A 17,283-nucleotide genomic window follows, 5' to 3' on the forward strand; every position below is an offset into this window, starting at 1 on the left:
TGCAGCTCAGGAACGGGCGGCCGGAGTGTCGGCTTCATGTTGCTGGGTATGCAGGAAGGGGCATCGAATTTACCCTCAGACTTGAGGTGCCCTAATGCCCCCCTGCTTACCTCCTCGCACTGTTGCCATGCATCTTCCCTGTGAGAGGAGTGGGGAGCCAGTCAGTCTCACCAAAGCATACCCGCAGCCAGCATTCCTCCTGCTCTTCCCCAGGAAAGCTACTGCTGCTTGTAGTTGGAGGTGCAATGTGGTGAGGGGGTATGAGATTGGTGGTGGAAGGGCAGGACAGAGCAGGGCATGGGCAAGGGGCCCAGTGTGGGATATTGGGACACAGCAGGACCAGTGGTCCCTGGGATGTGCCTGCATGGGTGCCACCTGCCTGCCATGCCCCTTACCTTGTGCCAGCCCCGCTCGGAGGTGGCCGGTAGAGGAGCTGGTGGGAGCTGTGGGGCTCTGCAGGGTCCCAGCTCCACTCGCAGTGCACGTGCCGCAGGTAAGGGGTTCTGCAGCACAGCCCGATGTCTCCTGGGCAGGGGGAGCCAGGACGGGGAGGGGGCTGCTTCCCCTTGGCCCCCCAAAACTTGGGAGTCACACCTTGCTACAACAGGACCCCCACCCCTGCAGCCCCAGGCGTGGGTGCCTCCCTGCTGTTGCTGCCAGCACCCTGCAGAGGGGATGGCTGCTCACCGGAGGAGTGGGGGGTCTCTGCAGCCAGAGCCTGTGACCAGGGCCCCCAGACGCCGTCCATGGAGGTACCGTCGGGCTTGCTGCGCACCTGGATGTGGTGCCTCACCCCTGGCTCCAGGCCCCGGAGCACCACCCAAGTGTTGGCCTGGACCAGCCTCTGCAGGAGAGGGGCCAAGCTGAGGAGCAACTGCAGGCTCCAAACACCCCTGCCCATCCCTGACACCTCTATGTACCTGTCCCAGTGCTGCTCATTTCAGAGGGAAGCTGCTCAAGATGTTTTGCTCACAATTAACTGAAGGTATTGTCTGTGGCTGCAGCTGTCTCCATAGAGAGCAGCAGGCACAACTTTCCCAGACATTTTTCTGGGGAAGGCTGTGAGAAGATCAGAGAAAAGAATGAGAAACAATTCTTATCCTCACTTGCTGCACCTGTTGTTGTGAACACATGGAATGTGTTATGGAGATTTATTTACCAATGGGTAATTTCTTAATTGGCCACTGGTGATGGTGTTTTGGATTCAATTGCCCAATCTGGTCTGTCTGTATCTGACTGTCTGTGAGGGCAATGAGTTTCAGTATAGTATAGTATAGTATAATAGAGTGATTGATCAGCCTTCTGGAATTATGGAGTCAATGCTAATTATTTCCACTATGGGGATGCCATGCTATGATAATTATCACCACCATTTCCTCATTTGGTTTTATTTTCCAGGGTGAAATCTCCCTCTGATGGACACCTCCTACCCCGTGCACAAGCCCAGGTCACATCACCTCCAGCTGTGGAAGAAACGGAGCTGCTCCAGAAGCTTTACCATCTCCTGGAAGCCAAGGGGTTTCAGGCAAGGATGGAAGGAGTGGAACTCCTCCTAGACCTGTGCAGAACCAGCCCCCAGCTCATCTCCACTAACATTGCCCCAGTATGTAGGGTATCTTCACTGCTTCTTTCCTTTAGCTCCTTTCCTAAGCCTGTAGCAGCAAAGTTAATTCAGTGTGTCTTGGCACTCTGTCCTGGCTGTTTGGGACACGCTGGTCCCTCTTACCCAGACAAATGTAATCAGGTCCAGGCTTCAGGACAAGTTATTTCAGTCCAGCTGTATTTGTCTGGCAGGTGCATATTGCTGCTGTTCATCAGATGATGGCAGAATTTTCTGCTGGTGTAACTGCTGCTCTCCCCTACTCCCAGTTGGGTGAAGTGAAGGGAATCCAGGCCCTGAAAGCATGGCAATTGTTCTCTAGACCAAAAATGGGTTTGCACAGGGAAGAGAAGTATCAGGCTGGGTTGGTTTAAACCCAGTTGTTTTATTTAAGAACACTTCTATATACTCCATCTTGTCTTACACAGGCACAGCTCTGGCTACTCATTTCCATCCTTGTTCCTATTCCTCTTGGTAAAGACAGTGCTCACCCATCTTGGGGGGTCTTTTTTTCTCTTTGGAAAAGGAGGAAAACAGCTAAGGACTCATCTCTGCCTTCTCTTCCCAGTAGCTGCTTTTTCCCTTTTTCCAGGGAAAGGGGCCTGATAATGAGGCTGTCAAGGGACTGAACCTGCTCTAATGAGAGCTGTACAGCACATGACATTTCAGAAGTCCACCTGTTACTTAGAGAAATGCTCTGGATCCTGGAAGAGTTGATCAGAGCCCTGCACTTCTCCAGACACTGGCTCTGAGACAAACAAAAGAAAACTTAGATCTCCTCCAGCCATAGTTTTGGCAAAATCATAATTGCCCTCAGTACTTGAGGCAACTGTATAGAAAAACAGGCATTGTAAACATCTGCTTCCATTCAAAGCAAATGTACTCTTAGGATTAATAAATGGAATTAATTTAATGATTTATAGATGGAGAGAAATACCATAGGAACTATTCTGTCCCCAGCCAAAACTCTTAAAAACAGAAGAAAATCTTTCAACCAGCATGAGGTTGTGCCACCATTCCAGTGAGTGGCCCACAGGAAAACAGTGAAATTGTGCAAGCGAGTGCTGACCTGACAGAAAGAATGACTTTCATCTTTGACATTGCTGACTGCTACATCCACTCTTCAAACAAGGACATTTGAATCCAGCCTTCACGTTGCTTGTTCTCTTCACAGATTTTTAATTATTTTGTCCTGAGAATATCTGACAGCCACAACAAAGTGAAGCAGAGGGCGCTGGATGTGCTGGCTGAAATCACAGGGGCCCTGAAAGATGCCTTGAACCCGGTGATCATTGGTTTGGTGGAGGGAATAACAAAGAACCTGAACTCAAAGGATCCCAGGGTTGGTGGGGCAGCTGTGAAAGCACTGGGAGAATCCATTGCTCATTTGGGTAAGGCTGAGCCCTGGCAGGGACTCTCCTCAGCTTTGTCTGTCTCTCCTGCACAAGAGAGCGCTGAGTGCCTTGACAGCTGCTCTTGTCTGTGGAACACTGCAGCTGACACCCACCAGAGGCTGTGCAGGTGCAGTCCTTATGCACCATCCCCAACAGGCTGGAATGGGATCAGCATTTCCCAACAGTCCCAGGAGCCCTTGGCTCTGTGCTGCTTGTCTGAAGAGCAAGTCCTGGACTGCAGCTCTGCTACAGTTCAGAGGCAAAGGGGGTTTGGAGTTTGCTTGGGCCCCGTCTGACTTCCCAAATGAACAGCTTTGCTGTTGGCATGAAGGGACACTGACCCATCAGAGCTCCTGCAGAGCAGCCACCTGGGAGGCTCTACATTGGAGGCATTAGCTGCCTATTTTCCACTTTTCTTCTTTGTCTTCTATTTTCAAAGGGGAACTTGTGATTCACCAAGTTCGTTTCTTTAGAACAAACAGGTACAAACCCAGCTGTCAATGATGCCTTGTTCCACCTGTTGTTTTGCATGGGGCAAGATGGCCACAGCAATTAACTACATAGGCAAGGGCTGCTCTAAATTCCTTTGCCACACAGATTTATGTCAGCTCTGAAAATTCCGTATTGAGGGAATATGCCAAAACAAAGGAGTGTTGAAGAGGCAGGTCTTCAAGAGGAGTTTCCACTTTCTCCTCCCCAGCTGCTCTGTGATCTCAGGAACTGTCTGACTCAGTGCCTTTCTGTGACCCAAGTATGGGGCTCTTCCTTTTTGCTCTGGGATGCAAAACCTTTCCACTGCTTCCATGTGACTGAACTCTTGAGGTCCCTGATGTGAAATGTTTTAACACAGCTCCTGCTACAGCAGACAACTTTGGATTTACAAATGTGAAAGGAGAGCTTTTCTTTTGGAATTTAAAACCCTGCCAAGTATGCTGGAAAGAAAGAGGAATAGGATTCAAACATCTGCAGAAATGTGCTTGATTTTATAAAATGGGGTTGGCCCTGCCCTTTGTCCTATGACCTGAGAAAAGTGAGCAGAAAAATGTGTTTCCCTTGTAGATAAAGTGTCCCTGCTGAAAGAGTTCAGCTACCAATGGAATCACCTGAGTGGCCAAGCCCTGCTGGATGTCACCGAGTGTATCACAGGCATGGCCTCCCCTTCTGAGCCCAGAGCTCTTCCCAGGGAGCATTTACAGGGAATGCCTGTGAGCAGACAGCAGAGCAGCTCCTCCAAACCAGGAGGTGCTGAGCGTGTCCCTGCTGCCCCATAGCCAAGGCAGGTGGGTTTGGCACGTTTTCCCTGGCTGCTGCAGAGCTGGGCAGCACCTGAGATGGGGGCGGCACTCAGCCTGGGGCTGAGCTCTCACGGGGGCATCTCAGAACCACCTCCAGCAAAGGGAGGGCTAAAAATGCCCCAGCTGGCTCCTCTCTGGGGAGCTCAGGGACATCTGTGATCTTTGAGGGGAAATGGTGGCAAATGCTGTTTCAGGGCATCAGTTTGTTTTGTCCTCATAGAATTCTTGTTTTTCTCTTGGAAAGTTTTGAGGCTGAACCGTGCAGGGCCTGGGGGTCACAGCTTAGGTCAGAACTCAACAGAGGTTTCAGAGGCACGGGTTTAGTGCAAGGCAGCCTCTGGGGCACAGGGACAGAAGCAGAGTGCTGAGGCTCCCTGCCTGTGCTGTCACAGTGGCCTTGGACTGAGCCTTTCAGGGTGTGCAAACAGTGTCTGCCTGTGTCAGCACTGCCCAAAATAATACAAATGCAGCTGATAATTGATTCCTCAGCGGAGCTTGCTGTGTCAGCAAGAGCCAAGGAATGGAAAAAGGATAATCTCAATATATAGCAGAGAAGATGATTGATAGCCTTGCTTTAACTGGGGCTGAAAGCACTGCTAATTATGCCAACATCTTTAAATGCAAGGTTTAATACACTTTGTGTCTTCATTAGGAATCTCAAAAGGGCATGTTCAGCGATTGGGAATGCCAAAGGCCCTTTAAAGAGCATTTGAAAAGTATAGATCTCCAGCAATAGGGCATTTAGTTTAGCACATCTGTTGATCTCTTTTTCAAATAAAGGAATTAACCATAAATTAGGACTACTTTAGAAAAAGCAGATGTTCTCTCTGAGATTTAGCAGGACCGGACAGCTGTTCCTCACATTCAGTAGTCACCGATGTCTTTAATTGCAATTAAATTCAAATGAATTCCCATTTTTAAATGGGTACCATAACCCTTTCTTGCTTAGCAGAATTGGTTTTAGGTACTTGCAGGAGGTCTTTCAATGTTGATGTCTGCTGGTGGATTAACAGCATAGAGAAAATCAAGTCTCTTCCGCCACAGAATACTAAATTGCTACTGAATAACATTTTGTCCGATCAGAAAATAAGAATGGTCTCCAGAGCATTTCAGGTTTTCATCTCTTAGTCAAATCTGCCTGTTGCAAGGAGCCTGTTGCTAGTAAACATTTGTCCGTGTTTGATACAGTTCAGTTCAGAAAATGGGCAGAGAGATTTCAGAGACAATATGAGAAAACACTCATGTTTTGGTTACATTTCAGTCCCCTGTGTAGCATTTTTCTTTCTCTATGCCCCTATTTCAGTGGACATATAAGAAAAAGTGCCATTACCATTGGGAGGGGAAGTGGCATTAAAATGTGGAGATGCCCAAATGCCAAGGCAATGGGGTCTGGGTAATTCTCTAGAGATGCCCTGAGGTTTGAAACAGCTCTTTGTTGGAAGCCCCAAAAGCATTCTGCCAAAGACCCCAGCTGGTCACTGATGTTTCTCATCCAGCTGTCAGGCAGCAGCCATCTCTGGTGGGCTGGAGTTTTGAGGTGTGTTCTAATCCTGCCCTTTGCTGTGTGCCACTGAGCAAAGGGAAGAGCCAGATTAAGCATCTGGCACTTGACATCAAAGTTACAAAAATTGAATCATCCCTTTTATTAGAAATCTTTCCATTTCCTCTCTATGGTGCATTTCCAAATCTTCAGTGCGGGTTTAGACAACTTCTTAATGGAAATCAAAGGCAATTGGACATTTCATTCATTGTTCATGTAGAAAGAGATTGTGAAGTAATTTAGTAAAGGTAGGAAGTCTGCCACAGGGACAGGGCTCTGGTTGGAGCAATTAGTGCTGAGGGGTGGGTGGTTCTGTTTCCAGGATGCTCAGCTGCTTTTCCCGTTTCTGGACCAAGGGGCCCTGGGTGCTGTTTTGCTGCTCTTGGCCAGAGAGGCTGGCAAGAAGCAGAAGCAGAGGCAGATCCATGTTGCAGGGAGGCTGGTGGGTAAGGAGCTGTGTCTCTGTCCCGGCAGTGCTTGTGCAGGGGGTTCATGCCAGGAGCCCTGAAGTCGCCCAGCGCGACGCCCTGCCCATGCTCTGGCCCTGCCTGGGGAACAAGGCGCTGCCTGTGCGGAGCGCCAACGTCCGCACCGTGGCCACCAAGCTGGCCTCTGCCCTCTGCAAGGTGATGGGCACCCAGCTGAAGGAATGTGCTGCCAGCAAGCCTCCACATGTGTGGGAAAACCTCTCCAGAATGTTGGGCTGGTGAAGGAGAGATGTTCTCCAGAAGGCTGAGGAAGCGCTGAGTTGGACACCTCTGGATTTGCCTTTTGTGCTGTGCCAAAAATGACAAAATCCTAAGGAAGGGTGTGCATCTGCCCCCACTCTCTCCATCACATTTCCTAGTCATGGCATGGGGGGCCTGAAGCAGCTCCAGATGGAGGACAAGATGAAGGCAATCATGGCTCAGCCTCACACAGAGGTGAGGGGGGAGCTGGGCCAATCTCTGCTGGCAGGAAGGGCCTTGTGGCAGCCCAGAGAGGCTGTGCACATTGCCAGGGAACAGCTGTGCCCTGCACGTGCCCCTGCAATGAGCTGTGCTGCTGCCAGTGCCCCTGGAGCTGTGGGGCTGCTGAGCTGTGGGGCAGGCAGAGGAGCAGGAGGGTGCATGTGCAGCTGAGCCATTCCTGGGGAGCACAGGGCTCTGGGCTCCCTGCTGTCCCAGGGCAGCCCCGAGGCCAGGCTGGGCCTGTGCCAGCTCTGGGCAAGTGGCTCAGGGTTTGCCCCGGCCTGCCTCAGTGTCTGCCAGCAGGAGCATGTTTCCCAGTGCAGCTGTTTGGACATTTCCAGGAAATGTGTCCCATGAAATACAGAGCTTCAGATGCTTTGTGTTTACATGGTGGCCTCTGTTAAACTTTGCCTCTCTGTGTCTCCATTTTGCAGATCTGGCTGGTTACAGTCCTACCGAGAAGTTTTCTCTGGACACTTCCCATGTTCCCTCACCCACAAAGTCCTTGCCTCCTGTCCAGAAGAGCTCTCTTTCCTCCAAGCTCAGGAAGAAGCTGCCGCCTGTGTGAAGAGTGTTTGAAGAATAGGATTGATGTATTAGGCTTGATTGTTACAGGTGTACATATGTTCTGATCTTTAGATGTAGTTTTGAATTAATGTCTGTTGATTCTGTCTTTAAGTTTTGTTGACATATTTTTAATGGTATATATTTTATTTTGATGATGAAAAACAAAAATAAAAAAATAACATTTAAATAAACCAGGAGAAGAATGTGAGACCATGACCTGCTAGCCTAGAGATTATGGGAGCGCAGCTCATTCAGTGTGCCAGTGTCTCACCACATCCTTTCCTCATTGGGCCTCTCCTCTTCCTCTTTGGCCATGGTTTCTTTGTGTCATTTGTGCTGCTGTTTTCAACTTGTCATTGTAACAGGGCCACACATTGACATGTTTGGGGGACAATGGATCCAAAAGATCCTGTCTAGTCAAAGGTTTTCTACCTAGGTGTGTTCTGTGCTCACCAAAGGCCTGAGCAAAGAAACCAAGAGAAGTGTGCCCAAATCCCAAAGCTTTGCTCCTTTGCAATCTCCCACAGATCTGGCTCACAGGTGTCTTCAATCACAATTCCATAGGTAAGAAGAGGTCGTGTATTTCACTGGGAAAAGATGCACTGCTTTGGCAAAATCACCTGTATGTATATTTACCCGGGATAGCAGTGCAGCTGTGTTGTTTGCACCTTGTTTGCAGAAGGATGAGTGCACTGGGAGGCCAATAACAAGTGACAAGGGCTCCTCAAATCTGCACTGCAGATTTGCAAATCTGCACTGGGCGCCATTCAGCCCAGAGCTAGGGGATCATGTGTTCCAAAGGACCAGTGCTTGCCAGTGGAATGAATTCCTGCACAGCTGGAAGAAGCAATTCTGGATTCAGCTCCAGCTGTTGGTGGGCTGCATGATCATTGACAATGCTGCCCTTCCAGAAATTATTCTGCAGTTTCCTTTCATAGTCATTTGAAGCTTCTAAACTTCACATTTCAATTTGCTTTGCCTTAGGTAAAAACAATTCTGGGCCCAGTACAAACTGTCACCTTTTGGCAGCAAAGTCCTCATGGTTGCCAGCTTCTGATGTTACAGAATGTCACCTGGCTGCATGAGTTTGCTTAGCTCTGGGTCTAGTCCTGGCCTAGTAAAACAGTTGGTAGCTCTATACCTTCCTTTCTCTTCCTCCCTCTTTTTCCTTATTTTTCCCTTTCCCCCCAGTTCCTCCTCAATGCATTTTGCTGTGGTTATTCAATAAAGGTACATTTGTTTTGGTTATAGCAGCAACTCCCTGCACCGTGTCGGTGTTTTTTGCACTCTGAGATCAACCCACAAACTACCACAAAACCCGTTCGTAAGGACGGATCGTGACACTTGTATACATACTATAGAAACCTTCTATCAAACCTTAAAAATTCTCTACAAATTCATTTCCAACATTACTGGGCCTGGCACCGCCCAGATCTGGTGTTTGCTGCCACCACCAGTGCCCAGATCTGGAAATTCCCTTGTTCTGGCAGAGCCAAGTCCAGCAATTTTCTGGTAAAGAAAGCCAAAATCTGGCAATTTCTGCTGCCGGCACCGGCAATGCCAAGATCTGGTGTTTGCTGCCACTGCCCGTACCCCAGTCTGGACATTTCTTATTCCAACACAGCCCAAGTGCAGCAGTTCTTTAGAAAAAGAAGACAAAAGGCAGCAATTTCCTGGTGCCAAGACTGTCACCACCCAGACCTGGTGTTTGATGGCACCGCCCATGCCCAGATCTGGACATTTCCCTGTGCCGCCACAGCCCAAGTGCAGCAATTTGCTGGCAAAGAAAGCAAAACCAGGCAAATACCTGGTGCCTACACTACTCCGATCTTGTGTTTGCTGACACCGTCAGTGCCCAGATCTGGAATTTTTCAGAAGCCTGCACAGCACAATTCCAGCAATTTCCTGGCACAGTAAGTTAATATTTGGCAATTTCTCAGTGCCAGCAACACCCAAATGCAGCAATTTTCTGGCAAAGAAAGCCAGAACCCAGCAGCTTCCCAGTGCTGGCACCAGCACCACCCAGATCTGGTGTTTGCTGCGCAAGTGCCCAGATCTGGAAATTTCCCAGTGCTGGGAAATTGCCCAAGTGCAGCAATTTGCTGGCACAGAAAGCCAAAACCCGGCAACTTTCTGCTACTGGGTCTGGCATTGACCACATCTTGTGTTTGCTGTCCCAGTACCCAGATTTGGAAAATACCTGGTGCCAGCACAGCCCAAGTGCAGTGATTTGCTGGCACAGAAAGCCATTATTTTGAAATTTGCAGGTTCTGGCTCCAGCACCATCCAGCTCTGGTGTTTGCTGGGACCGCCAGAGCCCAGATTTGGAAATTTCCCGATGCCTTCACAGCCCAGGTCTAGCAATTGGTTTTAGCTAGCTTAGGCAGAGAAGTTCCTTGGGACTGTGACTTTCCTTTCTCTTGGAATTGTTTAAACCTGCTCTGGACTGAAAACCCAGACAAACACCGTCAGCAGCTCACACCTGTGGCCCACCGAGCTCTGGGACGCTGCATTGCAGCACCAGAGGGACTCAGGAGAGACCGAGTGAGCCAATTACAACCCACAAAAAGGACTTTTTGAATTTGCCATCTCTTCAGCACTGTCAGAGGTTTGATTTAATATTATTCATTTTTCATGCTTGTGATTACTTTACTTGTGAAATAAACTGGGGATTTTTTTCACTTTTCTCAAGGGAAGTCTTTTCCTGAACTAGTAGGGGGAGACGCCGCTTGAACTTGCTTTCTAGACGGACCCCTTTTGGAGGTTTCCTCCCAAAATTTGCCCTAAACCAGCACAAACAGTCACAATGAAAATTTCACCAGTGGCATAATTTCCTGGTGGAAAGTCTTGTGACTGAAGCTCGACCTTGCTCTCCATGAGAGATTCTTGGGAAGAGCAGACAGGAGAAGATTCCTGGAAAACTGAAACAGCTTTCCAGAAGGGAAATGAAAATGAAACAAACAATCCAAGAAGTTTTCCTCTATTAAATTCTATGCTCCCCTTTTCCATGTTGCACTACTTCTCCATCCCAGTAATTCCAGATGCATAGCACCTCTAAGAACTGTGACTTAGTGATTTTTAGATGGTCTAAAATACCATGAGCCACACACAGTTTTCCTTCCCCTGTTTTTACTGGAAAGCAACACTGGAAGTGTAAGTGCAGTGCTGGGGTCAGGTAGGAATCCTTCCCCAAGGGAAGGTGGCCCGACAGTGTTTGCCCCTCAGCAAGGACAATGCACAGCAGCAAGCGAGGGGATCGCTGTGCCAGTGTGCAGGAGTCAGGGCTCTGCATCCGGGCTCAGCGCTGCAGAGTTCCCGTGTTTGGGCAGACGGAGGGGCTGTCCCCGGGGCGCGCGGGGCTCGAACGTGGGGCACGTGGGGCGAGCGGGGAACGGACACGGGGACGAACGGCCCCGGTGCCTCAGTTCCAGCAGCGGCAGCAGCAGCGGCAGCAGCAGCGGAAGAAGCAGCAAAAACAGATTCGTTTTCTTTCTTTCTTTCTCTTATTCTCTTTCTTTCTCTCTCTCTCTCCCTTTCCCTCTGTCGGGCACCCTTCTCTCGGGGTCCCTTGCCCGGCGTCCCTCCCCTCTCCCCGCCTCCCTCTCCCCGTGATGGGCCGGGCCATGCCCCCGGCCCGCCCCCGGCCCCGGGCGGGGCTGCCCCGTGCCCGGCCCCGGCCGTCCCGCCGCGGTGTCGCCTCCGCCCGGCTCTGGCCGTGCTGGCGGTGGCGCTGCCGGGCGGGCATCGGTGCCGGGGGCCGGGGCGGCACCGCCGCCCTTCGGCTCCGCCTGGCCCGAGCCCGGCCCCGGCCCCGAGGCAGGCTCCAGTCCCGGCCCCGGTCCCGGTCCCGGCTCCTCCCGGGGCCCGCGGAGGACACAGGCAGCGCGGCCGCTCCCGCCGCCTCCGCTGCGGCTTCCCCGGCCCGAGCTCCGCCGCTCGGCAGCGCGGCCGCCGGCCCCGAGCCTCCCGTACCGCGTTCCGAAGATGGAACGCCGGGGCATGGCCGGCCCGGGGCGGGTGAGGGCCGCTCGGGGGCCGTTGCTGGCCCCGGGCCGGGCGCTGACAGCCGCGTCCCGCCCGCAGGTGAGGCGCAGGAGGCCCGGCAGGAGCGGCACCGGCTGGGCCCGCTGCTGGGGCGCGCTCCAGGCACAGCCATGGAGCAGAGAGCCCCGAGAGCGCCCAAGCTGGCCTGGGTGGAGAAGGAGGAGGAAGAAGGCCCTGGAGCTGCCCCAGCGCAGGAGATTGAAGAGGTGGTGCCGTTCATTCCACCGCAGGAGGGTGAGTGGCAGACCTGGTCTGCAGGGCTGGAGCCTGCAGCCAACTTGGCCCCATCCCACCCCATCCCATCCGATCCCATCCCCTGGGGAAATGCCCACAGACAGGACGGAAGAGGGGCCGGGCATACACCCTGCAGGGGCCGTGCTCCATCGCCCTGGAGCATCCCGGGGCTCTCCCTGCCGGGGTAGCACAGGGCTGGGCTGTGTTCTCCGGCCTCTCCTGCAGCCCCTCAGCTCTGGCTGCACTCGCTCTTTGCCAGATGCAGCCCTGGAGCGCACACAGGAGCAGGAACGCACCCGTGGCCTCTTCCGCAGCACAGCGCAGGTACCTGCAGCCACCCCCACCTGGGCTGGGCTTGTTGTCCCTGCTCAGCCCAGCACCGTGTGTGCAGCACTCCATGCAACATCCCTGGCTTCTTGCCCTTCTGCTACAGATGGTTGGCAAATTCATGAAGAGGATTCGGGAGGAAGAGACCAGCGTCATGGGCACTGTGCTCAGAGCATACCCTCCCATCTTCAAAACCAACACCAGTGCTGCCCTGCTGGATATGCTTGTGGAGTAGGGTCCTTCCAGTGCAAAGCAAGTAAGCAGCCTGTGGCCTGACTTCCATCCTCCCAGCAATTGCTTGGCCTCCCAAGCCACGCCTGCTGCTTACTGTAAGCCTTGAGGCCATGGCAGTGTGGTGGCAAGGGAAGTACTTTTCTGGGGCAGCTGGGCACATGACTCCCTCTGGCAGCTTTCCAAGTCTCCCCTGCCTTCTCCAGGTGCCCGCCATGGTGAGGTACATCCACCAGTGGCTTGTGGCCAATGATTCTGCCGAGCACAGGCTGGACAAGGCCCTGCTGAATCTCACCAGAGCACACCCGGATGACGCAGTGGTGACGCTCCTGCGTGTGGCCCCGTCCTGTGACAGGTATGGGCCCACCTGCCCAGAGGGCTCAGGCCTCCCCAGCCCATCACCCTGTACGGCCTGGCCCAGGTGTGTGACCAACTGAGAGTTCCAGGGCCCTCTTGCTGCTGCCTTTCCCAGCCCTGGCACATCAGCCCCCAAGCCTGCTGCCATGCTCCCTCCCTGCCCCTCAGGGCTCTGTCCCCACAGGGCTGGGCTGCCTGGCTGCTGCTGGCAAGGGCCAGTGGGCAGAGGCAGAGCCGGTGGTCAGCCTGGGCCCCTAGGGATGCCCAAGCCACGGTGCTGTGTCTGAGACCCGCCCTGAGACAGAGCTCTAACCCCACAGAGCTGCCATGGCCATGTGGAAGACAATCATGTGCTCGTCCAGGACTGCGGAGCCAGTGCAGCTGATACTGCTGGATGTGCTGGGGAGCTGGCCAGAGTGCAGCACGTGCACCTCCGATGGGGACAAAACGGGTGTCTTTGGCCTGGCTGTGAGTTTCTGACACTGGCCTTTGCTGGCCCCAAGGCTGCCTCTCCAGCAGCTCTCCTTCCTCCTTCCCCCACTGCATCTCCCTGCCTCAGGCGCTGGCCTGAAACCTGCCCCAGTGGCAGCTTCAGGCCTACCAGGCCCTGTGCTCCCCCTGCCAAGGTCTCTCTGGGTCTCTCCCTGCCCTGCTCAGGCCCTGCCACACGGACACCTAGGCACTGAGCGCTGTCTCGGGGGGCTTTGTCCCTTGCAGGCAACCGTGGTGATGTGGAAGATCCTCCAGGAGCCCCGTATCCCACATGTAGTGACGCTGTATTTCCCCCACCTGTTTGTGCATCTGCTCTTCCAAGTGTTCTTCAGCACAGAAGAGATGCCAGAGGAGGTGGATACCTTCTGGAAAAAATGCCAGGAAGAGCACGGCCTTGCCACCAGCCCCAACAGGTGCTCCATCCCACTCCTCCTGTCCCTGCCACATGGCCTGCAAAGGAGCCAGCGCTGCCAGTGTGACCTGGGCTTTGCTCTCTGCCCACAGGTTTGCAGTGCAGACCCTGCAGTCCCTGCTCTGCCTTCTCCAGTGTGAGCAGGTGGTGGTGTCAATGGAAGGCAAGCGTGGCTGGGACACGCTGCTCTGCGTTGATACCCATCACTCTGCCGTGGCTCTGCTGGCTGGGTGAGACCCCCCTTCTCCCCATTGCTCCTGGTATTTCTGCCCTGTGCCTGGGCTGTCCCACACAGTCCCCGTGGCTGGGGCCAAAGGGACGAAGGACAGCCAAGCAGACTGAAAAAAGCTGGGAAAGGGGGTGCCCAGGAGCGGCCACATCTCAAAGGGCCCAGGTCCCCTGGCAGGGTGGTGGGGAAAGACAAGAACCATGTGAGTCAGTGCTGGGAGAGGCTTCCCCCCACCGCCCCCCGGCTCAGAATCTTAATGCCATTTTCTGCCTTGCAGGGAGATGCACCATGCATCCAGGCCCTTGTGTAAAAGCATCTTATGCTGCCTCCTTGACATGCTCAGTGAAGAGATGCCATACTGGGATTTCCCTGCCCTGGCATTCCTTGCGGAGGTGAGCCTCAAGGCCAGCATGACCTGGCTGAGCTGCCTCCCAGCTCTCTGCCCTCTCGTCGCCGCAGCCACCTGGGACGGTGCCCGTGCCCTGTGCTGCTGCCTGGGCCCAGCCCCGTGCGGCTCCGGGCTCCTGCCGGCCGGCTCCCCCGTCACTGCCCTGTGCCTTGCAGGTCCTCGAGTGCCTGGACTTGAGGGACTGCAGGGACAGCATCATGGATGTCTTGTCATGGCAGCTGCAGAGGGAGCGTGCAGACATTGGCAGCCAGCTGCTCAGGGTCCTCCTCCCGCGCAGGGACCATTCCCCGCTGGTGAGAAGGGAGCAGTGGCTGAAGCCGTGCAGGCAGCGTGGGGCTGGGCAACGCAGTCACTTGGCCTTGCCTGGGCTTTGGGCGCTGGGGCAGCTGCTCCCAGCTCTCCTGCCTCCCGCTTCAGCTGCCCCAGTGCTTCAGGACAGGCCTTTGGCCTCTGGGCCCTGCGGCAGCAGGGTGGCCTTTCACAAACTTGCCTTCCACGCAGGCCGAAAGAATGCGGGGCCTGACTGAAGGGCTCGTGGAGCTCCCGCAGGTCAGGGTGACCACCATGCTACTGGACTATCTGTTCCTGGATAATGGTGCCCCGATACCCAGCCCCATGGCCCTGCAGCTGGCTAAGGTGTTCCTGCCACTCTTTGACAACGTAAGGCTCTGTAAGGCCCCCAGCCACGGACACTGGCTGCTGCCCGGAACCTTGGTGCCCTGTGCAGATGCAGGCCTGTGCCAATGTGGACCAGAATCAGCTGCTGCTGAGCTCTTGCTGCCTTCCTGTTCTACAGGGTGACAGCCAGGTGCAGCAGCTCTCCATGACTGTCTTTCAAAACTTGATGTCTGCTGTAGAAGAAGAAGGAAAAACGCTCCTGATGACACAAGTGTGTGAGAGCCTGCTCCCACTGCTCTTCCACTGCCATAATGAGAATCTGCGTGTGGCAGAGGTGAGGACTCGTGGGCTGCTGCTGTCCCCCTGGCAGGGGGCTCGGCTGCCTCCTGCCCTGCACCTGTTGGACTGCAGCCTCCTCCAGGCTGCAGCTCCTGTGCCTTGGGCTCTGGGGCCATCTCCGCATCTCTGCTGCTCTCCAGACTTCTCGGGAAACGCTGCTTTGTGCGGTCAAGTTCCTGAAAAGGAAAGCTCTTGAAAAAACTGTGAAGAAAGAGAAACTCTCCAAGTTCACTGAGCTCCTGGTAAGGATGGCCGACAAGCCCCAGCCTAACTCTGGAGAAGGCCCCTGAGCGCGGTGCTCAGTGTGCGGGGCTGGCAGCTGTGCCCCTGCCCGGTGCTGCACGCAGAGGCCGCGCGGGCTCTTCTCCAGGCTCCCGTGGGCCCGAGCCGGGTGCCCATGGAGCCCCGGCCCGGCGGGGCTGCAGGGCGGCACCGCGGCTCCCCAGGCAGCAGCCGGCCCTCTGCCCCCTCCCCTCGGGAACCCTTGGCCAGCGGCTGCTGGCCGCGCCTCAGGGCTGCGCGGGCAGGGGAGGCCGGGGCTGGGCGCATGCAGCGCCCGGCCCAGGGGCTGAGCCCGCGCCAACCCTTCTCTCCTGCTGCTCTCTGCAGCTGGCAGAGGACAGGAGCCGAGCGGCCGAGCACCTGCGCCGGGCCATGCCCTACCTGCAGAGCCCACAGGAGTCCCTGCGAGAGGCGGCCATCAGGTTCATGGGTGAGTCCCGAGCCCGGGCTGCCCCTCCCCTCCCCGGCCCGGCGCAGCTTGGCCCCGGCCCCGCCTGCTGCCCCGGCAGCGCCAGCCGTGCCCTGGGGCGCCGTGGAGCCCCGCCTGGCCTGGGCATTGCTGCTGCCGCCCTCTGGCAGCCGTGCCCTGGGCCGGCAGCGTGCGGCAAGGGCCGGGCTGAGCCCTGCCGGGCCAGCAGCCCGTGTGGCCACAGCGCCGGCAGCGCCGCTGGCAGGGAGCTGTGCCGCTGGGGCCGTGACAGGCTCTGTGTTCACAGGCATGGCCGGGCGGCGCCTGAGGGGGCAGCAGCAAGAGCTGCAGCTGATCTGCACTGGTGAGTGAGGGCAGCGGGCTGACAGCGGGGGCTACCGGGGGAGCTGCAAGCCCTGCCCCAGCTGCGGAAGGCTCTGCTCCCGTCGGCAGAGCTCACGGAGGTTTCAGGGCCACGTGGGCCATTGGTGGCCAGCAGCTTCGGGCTGATCCCCTTGCTCCCTGCTCCCTCCTGGCCATGGCAAGACCCGGCTGGGATGGCCCTGGCAGGGGGCTCTCCTGGGCTCCCCACAGATCCGGCTCTGACCGTGCCTCTGTTCCTCTCTCTTACAGCCCTGGAACTCCTGACAGAGGACAGGAGCAGTGCCGTGTCACAGCTGGCACTTGAAACACTGCATGTCCTCCGGGCAATACAGCGTGGGCGATATTCCACCATCTGGAGGCTGCACAATCAGCTGCGCAGGGCATGGCGGACTCGGCCTCGCCTGCCAGGTCTCGGCTGCTGCACTGCCAGATGACTGAGGAGGAGAGTTGATCTGAGTGGCTGTCTTTGCTGGGGCAACCTGAGCCAGGGGTAATTTTCCTTTTCTTGAAGGTTTTTCTTTTCTTCTTTTCCATTTTTTATCTAGATTGAAAATAAATAATATAGAGTATATGTCATTATATATATATTTGTATATATTATAGTTTATTGTAAATAACTCAATTCTTGAATGTGTTATGATACACAGACTGCCAGGAGCTTTTCTTTGATGCCCAGGGTCTGCAGGGCAAGAGGCAGGAAAGGGTGAAAAGGGAGCTTGTGCTCAGCAGCAAAGCAGGCTGAGGGGTGGTGAGGCCCTGAAAGGGGCAAAGGGTGCTTGTGCTCAGCCAGCTGCCCAGGCGTGCAGTGGGTAAAGGGAAATGGCCAGAAGGCCTTTGTCCTGTGATGGTTCTGCTGAAGCCTTTGTGCTGCCCACAGAGTGGCTGGGCAGGGCCTGGGGCTGCGGGGATCCCTGTGAGAGCGGTGCCTGGAGATGGCCACAAGCCCTGTGCCAGGAAGGAACCACCCTCTGTATCCTCCTGCCCGTGTGCTGCTGGCTGCCTTGCTGAGGGCTCCCAGGTGCCTCTGGATGGGGCTGCTCTGGAGCTGCTGTGGGGCTGCGGCGCTGCTGCCGGGCAGCTTGGCCGGGCTGGGGCAGCCCCTGAGGGGCTGGGGCGCTGGCAAGCCCTGAGCAATGTGCTGTGAGAACCCACAAGCAGCCCTTGTTTGCT

Source organism: Melospiza melodia, unplaced genomic scaffold (genome assembly GCF_035770615.1).
Source record: "Melospiza melodia melodia isolate bMelMel2 unplaced genomic scaffold, bMelMel2.pri scaffold_46, whole genome shotgun sequence".
NCBI lineage: Eukaryota > Metazoa > Chordata > Aves > Passeriformes > Passerellidae > Melospiza > Melospiza melodia.